Below are 12,278 nucleotides of genomic sequence, written 5' to 3'. Positions count from 1 at the left end.
CAAATATATAACATTTGACAATTAAACCATAAAAGGGCACTTTGAGATGTGCTGTGTAATTATCCAAAGAATATAACTTTACAAGCTAAAGTGGTCTGGAAATGAGGATGAGTATCCAGTGTTCAGCCAAAATATTTCCCTGGTGACATAAGAATTGAGGAGCCAAGAACTGTAGCACCACCAAAGCTTTCTGGCTTCCTCCCAGGAGTCTAAACATTTATTTCCTGAGAAATATCACTTGAATCATTGGCCTCTGGACAGGATATCACAAAGCTAAAACTACATTGTCCTTATTTTCTTCTGTGAGCTGGAGCCAGGACTTTTTAACTTTTTTACTTGTATTTTTTGCACTGTGTTAATACAGCTATATTTTGGCAAATCTCAGCAGTATTGCTTAATATTATTCTGGGAGATAAAATCTTAGAGAAAGACCAGATTCTCTAGACCCCATCAAAATTCCAAACACCAAGTTTAGAGTGCAAAACATCTGAAGAGAAACTCAAATCCAGGCAGATCTTACCAGAGCCCTGAAGTATGGCATTTACCTAAAGAAACAGAAGACCAATCACTGGATATAAGAGATGCCCTCTGAGGAGAGTGTTGAAGGAACTGTATTTATTGACCCAGAAGAAAAGATGCATGAGGGATAATTTAATAATTTTCTTAAAAATGTAGCCATGACTCAGATGCAGAACTAGTCAATAAATATTCTCTTTATTCTTAGATGATTAAATAGACTTAAGAAAGGCCATGGGAAATTTTGGTTAGACTTAAGGAGGAATCCTGACCATGAAACATTGAAAATGGTTTCTGAGGAAAGTTGTGGAATCTTTCCTCCAGAGAGGTTTGTAAATAGGAGAGAGTCTATCTGTCTATGATGGTTTGAGTGAAGCAGCAAGAACTAGGGATCCCAAGGTTTCTTCTGTAGGGCTAGATTTTATACACCAGCCCTTTTGGAATCATGTTGCCCTTATATAGCGCTGGGGTGCACTAGCATTATTTGCATTTAAACAAGTGGTCAAGTGATATATTTGAAAAATATATCCTCTGTAATAAAATTGTAATGTTTAGTTGTCTCCTCTCATTTCCAAACATGATTTTAATGACAGTTTGAATAATATGCTCAGTATAATTGTTTGCTGTCTCAGTAATTATTATTTCATCAGTGATGATAAGTATTAATATTACTCATTCTTTTTTGAAAGGAGGGAAAATAGTGTGAGCTATGCCGTTCCACCCAAGTCCTGTTAGGTTAAGTGTTTTGTAAAATAAAACAGTTTATTTGAATAACTTTCTTTCCACAGACTTCATCAGGAAGTTACCAGATTAAAAGTTCTTTTTCTCTAAGTTAACCTCTTTTTAATCTATTTTACTTTCTTTACAAAAGATTTGTAGGGACAATTCCCAAGAAGTGGCTGAATCTCACATACATTTGAAAAGGTAAGTTTTAATTTTCTTAAAACTTATAACAAAATTGTATAAGATAAATATATTTGTAATAAAGCCACATATATTTTAAAGTATTTTTGAAGAGTACAGATCCTCCTCAACTTACAATGTGGTTATTTCCCAATAAATTTATTGTAAGTTGAAAATGCATTTAAAATACCTAACCTACCAAACACCATAGCTCAGCCTAGCCTATCTTAAACATGCCTAGGACATTTATATTGCCTACAGATGGACAAAATATTCACAAAGCCTATTGTATTAGGAAGTGTTGAATATGCCATGTAATTTATTGTATACTTACTGAAAATGAAAAACAGAATGATTGTACGGGTACTTGAAGTTTCTACTGAATGGGTACAGTTTCTACTGAATGCATCTCACACACCTTCAAAAAGTTCTCTCACACACCTTCAAAAATCGTAAGTCGAATCATGGTAAGTCAGAAACCATCTGTAATTAGAACTGGATATGAGTTTATGGTTTATCTGTTGAGAAAACGGAAATCCTGAGAAAAGGAAGAGTGTATCCAAGCAAACAGTGGTAGTATTAGGGTACTCTAGCTCACAGTCTAGAGCTCTTTCAACACACATCATTACATCTTGCTCTGTTTTGGTGGTTATTTGTCTGGTGAGGTAGCATGAGTTTGTGTATGTCTATTAGGGCTAAGAATCTGTTGGTCCATAGAAGTGTAAGTGAGGGATGATTCAGAAGAGCAAGTCCCTTAGAGAAGAGGGACACAGGAAGGGTACCATGGCAAAGGGAGACTAATAAAGAAGATATTTTTCATGACCTTAGAGACAACATTTTCATGTTGAAACTCTTCTAGAATAAAAGGAGAGGAGGATTAGAAAATGATATTGGTTTATCATTCATGAAAATACAAATAGTTGGTATCATGGGAATTTGCCTCATATTAAATATCATAGATGATAGTTAAGAAATTAAACGTGGCATATATTAGCCACAACAAAATCCCATCAAACCTTATTAAAAATAATGTTTACAACTATTAAGTTCTTTTCTAAAATGTCCATAGTAAGTAACATTTATGTAGCTTGGAATTAGAGAGCCTTTCTGTGTCATCAAGTATTTGGGCAACATAGCAAACAAAAATTGTCAAGCAGTGTGGCAGACTAAAAGCCTCATGGTAATGTGAAAGGCCAATATCACTGATACAGTAAATGAAGGAAAAAGCAGATAACCCATATCTACACACCATTAACTACTTTGTCTTGGCATCTCAAGTTCTGTCTTTGCAAATAACTATAGGCTGCTCTCCTTCCCTTCTAACTCCTCCTCTCTCCCTTCTCTCTGTCATGTTTTTCTTCCCTCTAACCCATCTTCTCTAGCCCTACCACATATGCACTGCAAGAACTTATAGATGAATAAAAATACATTTTCTGTCCTCAAGAATCTCATAGTCCAGTACAAGAGATAAAGATGTAGACAGGTAAACAATTATGAGGCAGTATACTGAATAGGAGAAAGCATTTTTCCATATGGGTCAATGGAAACCCAGGCTATGGGTTTCAGAGAGATGATGACGTCTGAGTGGAGTTTTGAATGCTAAATAGGAAGATCTCATTATCTTCTCCTTGGATTATTGAAAGTACACCCTAACTAGACTTCTTGCCAACATGCTTGCCCTCCCAAATTTTCAGGGAGCTTCCAGTCCAAAGGCAATGAAGCATAAGAAATTCAGGGAATATTTGGAAAAAGGCAAAATGTTTGGTATGATGTTATGAAGGCGTGAAGGGATCTAAGTAAAAAAGATGAGCAGAGGCTAAATCATAAGGTGGCTTGTATACCTTGAACCCTGTCTTGTAGAACCAGAAAAGCGGTTGAATGTGTTGGTAAGTGGAAGATTTACCCAGTACAATTTGCATTTTGATCTCGTGACATCTAAGTGAAGATTAGATTGAATTAGAGGAAGGTAAGCATGATGGCAGGAAGCGTAGTTAAGAGTCATCATGGAAAAGGTAATGACATCTTCAGCTAGTGCAGTGGTGGGAATAGAGAGCAGTAGACAGACTCCAGAGACATTTAGGAGTTAATATAGACAGGACTTGGTATTGGATTGATTGTGGTAGGTGAGGGAAGAGAGAGAACAAGGATTATCTTATCTGGCTTGAACAACTAGATAGTGGTGCCATTCACTGAAAATATGGGACACACAAGGAGGAACACTTCTGAGTGGGGGAGGAAGATGATGAGTTCAAGTTTGGACATGTTGAATTTGACTTGCCTATGAGATATCAAGGTGAAATTTTCTACTAAGCAATTTGATATAACGGTCTGGAGCTCAGGAGAGCAGCATATACTCTACCTTCTTTGCTTTTTCTGAATGCTTTTAGAATCCATCTTTGACAACTTAGCCCTTTATTCCATACTGGCCTGTCCCAGTCCTTTATTTTTCTTATTTTCGTGTACTTTTCAGAGGCAGACATTATACATCCATCTATACCTTTTGCGATGCCTAATTCACTTGTGGGCTGAGCGAGGACTTTGCAAAGGCTTCTGAATACTTGCATTTGGCCACCTCACAACTGAGGTCATTCAGGAAAAAGAATGACATTTTAATACTTATTAAAGGGTGCAAAGGACATTTAAATCTTTATAAACACCTTAACAAATATCGCAAATCAGATTCACATATGTGACCAATTTTACTTGAAAGATTTGTAGGATATTTTCCATTACCCCATTCCCCTAATTTAGATTTTCAAACTTGTAGGAAAAAGTAGAAATGACACTGCTTTCCTACACAAGCTTTCTTTAAATTCTTTATTCTATCTTGTGGGTTCCTGGGATTCTGCAACTCACTTAGGCATATGAAATTGATAAACTAGGGAAGCAATCTTGTCATTGCTATCTGATATTTTGAGACTTACAATTAACTGTAGATGTTGTATCCCAATATAATCCCTGCTTTATTTTCTCCACAGGAAGGACCTCATATATCAACAGTGGACCTTGAAAAAATTTTTTTATTATAGGTTAAGTTTTAGGGTACATGTGCACAACGTGCAGGTTAGTTACACATGTATACATGTGCCATGTTGGTGTGCTGCACCCAATAACTCATCATTTAACATTAGGTATATCTCCAAATGCTATCCCTACCCTCTCCCCTACCCCACAACAGGCCCTGGTGTGTGATGTTCCCCTTCCTGTGTCCATGTGTTCTCATTGTTCAATTCCTACCTATGAATGAGAACATGCGGTGTTTGGTTTTTTGTCCTTGCGATAGTTTGCTGAGAATGATGGTTTCCAGCTTCATCCATGTCCCTACAAAGGACATGAACTCATCATTCTGTTAAGCGCTTACTGAAAATAGTTATTTTACTTGAAAAAAGATTCAAGAGGTTTAAGCACAGTTGCCAAGTATGACAATGAGGTCTTCTTGCTTTCCCGTCTTCCTCTGTTTTGATGTTTTGTCATTATGTTTACCTTCCCTTTTCTTAGAATTATTATTTCATTTATGCATGCATCCATGTATCTATACATTCATTCTTTACATGTTACTAAAATTTTCCAGTCCTAGTCTCTGTGCCTCGCAAAATACTCAAGGAAAGAATTAGTCATGTTGTGCAAAAGTGCAAAGGTGAAAGACTAATACATACATGCTTCTTCCCCACATAGCCCTCTTGAGTACTTTATGTGAATATCAATGTATTTTTTAGAGAAAGTAATTCCTGCCTTAGGACCCAGGCACAATGGAGTGATACCAATATTGGGACTTGTAACCCCAGTACATGGCAAGGGGTAAATCCTGGCAAGTTACAGACAGGTGGAGCTTTATTTTGTTCACCTCCTGCCCACTCTTCTAATCAAAACTTTCCATCACCTAATTTACATGTAGGCTTACTATGTGCCACGCACATAGTAGGTGCTTTACACATAATAATTCCTTTAATTCTTACTACAATCCTGTGGATTAAGCCCTATTACTATCCCCATTTAAAGGATGAGGAAACTGAGGCATAGAGAACTTTAGTACATTTTCCAAGGTCACACAGTCAGTAAATGATGGAACTGAGATTCAAACCCAGGCAGACTGGCTCCAGATTTACGTTTTTGGCCAATATACTATGGTATGAAACTAGTTTGATTAATGTAGTGGGTAAATCTGTATTTCTTTCGGCTACTCCGTGTCTCCTTCTAAATGTGGGCTACATCTGTTTGCTAGAGAGCAGCTCAGAACCAGGGAAAATGGTATACATCTTTGCTCTCAACATTTAAATGTAGCACCCAAAGATTAATGGAGAATCCCCCAAAAAGATCTACTGAAACTAGCACCAATAGAAAATTGGTGTAAAAATTTGGTGACACAGGAAAGAAGAAGTATTTCTTTTTTATAAAGGGGTCTTTTGAGTCCTGAGGTTATAAAACTTTGAACAGCTCTCTCTTCAGGAAAATCTCTCTATTTCATTTTATTTTGCATTTTTCTATTATTATTTTTTAGAGGTGTAGTCTTGCTATGTTGCCCAGCCTGGCCTGAAACACGTGGGCTCAACCGATACTCCTGCCTCAGCCTCCTGAGTAGCTGGGACTGCATGTGTGCTCCACCATGCCTGGCCTCTTCAGGAAAATCTTCAGTTATTGTTCCATAGTTGTCACATTAGTGCAAAATTTTAAAGTCAGTCTTCAAATTTGAATTGAAAAGGAAGAAAATGAGATATTTATAGGTAAGAAAATCTCATATTTTGATGTGGTAATGTAATGAGCCAGGCAAGGAAATGTTCTAGAAAAGTATAAGAACTTTCGAATAATGAGTCTTATAAAGTGGATAAGACTGTGTAGCTTTTAAAAGCTTAGTGATTACTAATGTAGTGTTAACATTGCTGAAACTTTGATTATTTAAAACAGAGTAGGTTAAAAGAAAGAGTGGAGAATTCGTATGACAGGTTACCATGTCAGATAATATACTTTTGTAATTGAGAATAAAGGACAAAAAAGACTATAATCAATGAACATCATTTACTTTACCTAGTGATATTTAATAATTATTCCTATCAATAAATATTCATCTTTAGTAGTGCATTAATTCTCTAGAAGTCATAATTTTCTAGTTTTAGAAATACCTATGCCTGAGCCTGCTACATAAATGACCACTAGGCAATCTCATTCAGGCTCAGGGCTTTAAAGTAACATTTATATATTACTAACTCCACAATTTTTATCTCTAGTACTGAATTCCACCCTAAGCTCCAGACTCATGTAACCACTCTCTACTCTGTATCTCTACTTAAAAGTCTAATGAGCAGCTCAAACTTATCATGTCCCACACTGAATTCTTTATTTTCACAATAAGCCTGCTTCTTCCCCACTGTGCCTCATTTCAATAAATGTCATCACCCTTTACTTAGTTGCTTAGGCTGGAATCCTTGGCATCATTTTTGATTAACCTCTCTCTCTCATAACCCACATCCAATCCTTTAGAAAATTATACCAGCCCTACGTTCAAAACATTCAGAATATGGCACTTTTTGCCATCATAGTGCAAGTCACCATCATCTCTTGACTAGACAATTTCAGGAGCTTCTTAAATCATCTCCCTGATTCCATTTTGTATCCATCCAACTTATTGTCTCCTCAGCAGCTGAGTGATCTTTAAAAAATTAGTAATACCATTCACCTCTCTGATCAAAACCTTCCAAGGCTCACCATCTCACTTAGATTAAAAGCTGAAATCTTTTAAATGGCCTATGAGGCACCATACAAACTGACCCCTCTACCTCTCTGACCTTTCTTTCTTCTACTTTCCTCCTTGCTTACTCTGCCCCAGCAACACAGGCTTCTTTGCCACAACCCACCAGTTACAGTTCCACTTCAGGACCATTGCATTTGCTATTTCTTCTGTCTGAAGCACTCACTGCTCAGTTATCTTCATGGGTCCTTCCTCAGAGAGGATGTTCCTGATCATCCTTTCTAAAATAGTCTTGTTCTCTCAGGCCACCAGTCTCTATCTAGCCTCTTACCTGATTTTTTTTTTGATGGTTTATAATTAAAAACATATTTTTGCTTGTTTATTTGTTTATGGTCTCTCTCCATTGCTAGAATGTAAACTCAACAAGTGTAGGAATTTGTCTATTTGTTCATTGCTATATCTCAATTACCTAGTACAGAACTCAATAATTATTAATTGAATAAACGACTGACTAAATGAATGAATCATTAAATTGCAGTAACCTAGGGAGATAGTAGGTCTTAATCTTAGGAAAGAACTAAAACATGTCTTCAAAGATATACTGCCAATCTAAAAAGGTTTACAAGATCGCCCCAATATTAATGTAAAAATCCAGCTCTTTTCTTTTCTGGGAATACAGCCACTTTAAAGTCAATGCTAATGTGTAGTGAATATGATCCATAAAATCTGTGATTTTCTTGTGAATTAAATAAAAGGATTCATAGATGAGGTGCTTTTGAAACTCTGTTTAGTAACCTATTCAAGCATTTCAAAACCTACAAGCCACTAACAAAATGACAACTTGAAAAAATTAATATTTATTTTTGGCTGGGCGTGATGGCTCACGCCTGTAATCCCAGCACTTTGGGAGGCCGAGGCAGAGGGATCGCTTGAGGTCAGGAGTTAGAGACCAGCCTGGCCAACATGGTGAAACCCCGTCTCTACTAAAAATACAAAGATTAGCTGGGCATGGTAGTGGGCGCGTGTAATCCCAGCTACTCAGGAGGCTGAGGCAGGAGAATCGCTTGAACCTGAGAGGTGAAGGTTGCAGTGAGCTGAGATGGCACCACTGCACTCCAGCCTGGGCGATAGAGTGAGTGAGACTCTGTCTCCAAAAAAAAAAAAATAGTTTACAAGATCACCCCAGTATTAATGTAAAAGTCTAGCTGTTCTCTTTTCTGGCAATACAGCCACTTTAAAGTCAGTGCTAATAGATAGTGAATATGATCCATAAAATCTGTGATTTTCTTCTAAATTAAAAAAAATTCATAGATGAGGTACTATTGAAACTCTGTTTAGTAACTTGTTTAAGCATTTTAAAACCCACATGCCACTAATAAAATGACAACTTGAGAAAATTAATATTTATTTTTGATGCTTGTTTTTCTGAAATTATGGTGTATCCTGGCTATTAGGGATTTTCTGTTGCTTGTCTACTCTCCAGCTGGGACTTAACTTCTTAATTTTATTAAGACTCAATCCAAGGACACACATGTGTGCCTTCTGGTTTCCTGTTGATAGGTCATTAACAAGTTCATTATGTGTTTGTTCCTGTCTCAGCATTATCAAGAACAAACCAAGAAAGATCATGATTTTATGGCAAAATTTTATATGATTGCTTTTCTGAACTCTTTTGAAGAACTGTTTATTTTATAGCACATTTTAGACACTAAAGGGGACAAATAAAAAGGAATTGTTTTGTAATTGCTATTCTTGGAAAAAATAGGTAGAAAAAGATATATATCTGGTAATGCTGAAGAATATCCTAGTTTGTTTTCATTCATTTATGGAGAAAGGAGTTTTTACCATATTACATTAACTATTTTCAAATGATTCAAATAAATTAATGATTATTTATTATTAAATGGCAGTGTGATCTAGTGGAAACTGATTCTATTATTGGCTTTGTCACTAACTAACTAAATAACCCTGATTAGGTCTTCTTTCCTTTCAAGGCCTCGATTTCCTTGTCTGTAAAAGAGGGAGTTAGACTAGAGTTCTTAGATTTGTTTCAGTCATACCAGTTTAAGGTTCTGTGAATTCGATACTTCCTGCCTTTTGAGCGTTGGAGTATCAGTTTTCACGAGAGGATAAATTAATAAATATTTTGTTACTTTGATAATTGTTGAAGCTAGATAAATTTTACACGTGATTTCATTATATTAATTTTATTTTTGTGTATGTTTGAATATTCTTACAATAGCAAATTTAAAAATATAATTGATTATTACATTTTATGATAGATAATTTACTACATTCAAACTGATGTTGCAAAGTCTGTTTTATGTCTGTAATGTTTTCTTCCATTGTCCTCTGAAATATTGATACAAAATAGCAGCCCCTTTATGTTCATTCCAAGGCGGTTTTCTTCAGTTTTTGGGTAACTGTGCCAAGGTGCAGACCAGATTGCAAATTTTCCCTGTGTACAGATTTTCAAGGTGAAGGTATTCATTAAGCAGGAAACTAGCAAAAGTTTTTCATAAGCATACTATAATTTGTACTGACTTGGTAACCCACAATGTATAATTTAAGTTGGCTTAATTATCTGTAACTAATTCTTAAATCCAGGATGATTTTTCTCCTTGACATCCTACACATTGCCAGACCATTTCTGGAATAAAGTGGGGCAGACTGTTGTAGCTAAGAAAACGTCTTGATATCAAGCAATCTTGGATTTAAATGCCCATTTCAGCAACTTCTTAAAAGTGAAATCTTGGGGAAATGATTTAACTTTTCTGAGCCTTAGTTTCCTCTTCCGTAAAATGGAAATGCCAATAGTAGTTTCTACATCATGGGGTTATTGTGAGGACTAAAGAACACGAGTAGTCATTGAACATACTGCCTGACATGCAGTTTAAATCAGCAATATCAGCCCATAACAGTTATTATTATCTTTGTCATTTGGTTATTTGCATTATTCAAATAAAATTATATGTGGAGGAAGTTTTAAAAAATAAGGGAGGAAATATGGTTACATTTAATAAATATTTATTGAATACATGCTATATTCTAGAAAATGGATTTACAGAGGCAAGTAAGGCACACTTCTTGCCCCTAAGGAAGTCACACGCTAAGGTCAGAAACAGACATGTGAAACATTAGTCAGGACTCAACCTGATGGAGTGGCAGAGTAGGGAATTGCTGTTATGCTAGTATTTAAAGGAAAGTAAAAACAAACCAAGACACAAAAATTTCCAGCCCGTCACTGGATTTGAAACACCATTAGCATATTTTCCCTTTGGATTTTCTACATTCTTTGATTTTTGGAATCCATGAGCAAATATCTTTGGGAAGACTAAATAATGTCAATTAGCACTTTAATGGATATTTGTTTCTGTATTAATTAGGCTACAGGGCAAACTGCTATAATCAAGAAACCTCAAAATATGACAGCTCAAGCAAAAGACAAAAAGATGGGAAGATAGCGCTGCTGCAGGAGGTCTCACTCAAGGCCTAGAGTCCTTCTACCTGGTTGCTTTGCCACTTCCTAGTGTATGTTGACATTGTCAATGTGGTTAAATATGGCTTCCACTATTACATCTGGGCTACAGCCTGCTGGGGGGAGGGAAAGAAGAGGAGAAATGATTTTCTTGTCAAAACATGACTCAAAGGTTGCACACATCACTTCTTGCATCTCATTGTCTAAATTTCAGTCATATTTTCATACCAAGCTGCAAAGGAGTCTGGAAAATGTAGTCTCTAGACTGGAGGCCATGTACACAGCTAAAACTCATGAGTTTCTATCACTATAATAAAAGGAAAATTAGTAGAATTGACACTGGGACATAATTAGTCTCTGCCAAAGTTCATCAACAATTTTATCTTGATTAGCTTCCTAAAAGACCTAGGCTTTTACAAAAAGGTAGGCTCTGTGAGTTTGATACAGAAAGTGTTATAAAGAAGTGTCAACCTCAAATAACCAAAAAGGTAAAAATCTAATTTAAAGAGAGTTTATTCAAGTGCAGTGTGTGAGGATGGACCTCAGAAACACCAACTCCAAGGGAATGGAGGCAACATTCTGAAGTAGGGAAGGTAAGGTTTCATTTATACAGGCAGACACAGAGGAGTTTTTAGCAGGATTACAGCATTATTCATACAAGGCTGGTGCTTAGTTATAGCAATTTGATTGGTTATGATCAGTGTTTCTTTTTGGAAAGGTTATATTTAGCATTTTTTACAGAGAGTGTAATCATCATGGGTTTTCTGTCATCTAGTTTGAGCAAAGCAGGACACCAGAGGGGAAGTTAATCTATAACAGAGTCATTGGTCAAGAAGGCAGGAGGTTTTTGTCCCTGACATTGTTTAATTCTCTCTGGTAATTGTACAGAACAAGAACAATAAGAAAGTGAGTCAATGTATAAACTGAGAACAGAAGTTGTATCCATCTGTGACTTGAATCACAGTTACATTTCTTTCAAAGCTTAAAGTATTTTTTGGGATTCCACAGTTTTCAAATTTTATTTATTTTCACAGATGGTTGACTTTTCTGGGGTATTTTCTGATACCAACCAATTCTCTAAATCTCCGATTCTCTGACAGCAACTGGGCATCCAACAATTCAATTCAATTATGACACTATCTGTAGTTAGCACAGACATGGCAGGTTAAGGGCTCAGTCCCACAAGACTGCCCCACTTCGGATGCCAGTAGCAAGTCCCAATGCTTCAGACTAACTGCCTCTTCAGTTTCAATAATTTGATAGAATGACTCACAGAACTCAGGAAAACACTACTTACTATTATCAATTTATTATTAAAAAAATACAATTCAAAAGGTATGGGGTAGGGAGTTGTGGACCTTCCATGCACTCTTCAGGCATGCCCCCCTTCCAGCACCTCAATGTGGAAGCTCTTGGAACCCTTTGGTTTAGGTTTGTTTTTTTTAAGTGGAGGTTCCATTGTGTAGACATGATCGATCAAATCATTGGCCATTGGTGATTGACTCAGTCTCTGAAACCTCTACCATCCCTGGAGGTCAGGGGTGGGGCTGAAAGTTCCAACCCTCTAATTGAGTGGTTGGTTCCTCTGGCCACTAGCCCCATCCTCCAAGAGTCACCTCATTAGCATAAATTCAGGTTTGGTTGAAAGGGGCTCATTATGAATAACAGAAGACATTCCTATTACTCGGGAAATTCCAA

The sequence above is a fragment of the Pongo pygmaeus genome, chromosome X (assembly GCF_028885625.2).
Source record: "Pongo pygmaeus isolate AG05252 chromosome X, NHGRI_mPonPyg2-v2.0_pri, whole genome shotgun sequence".
In the NCBI taxonomy this organism is placed as follows: domain Eukaryota; kingdom Metazoa; phylum Chordata; class Mammalia; order Primates; family Hominidae; genus Pongo; species Pongo pygmaeus.
Note: the sequence above shows the minus strand (reverse complement) of the source record.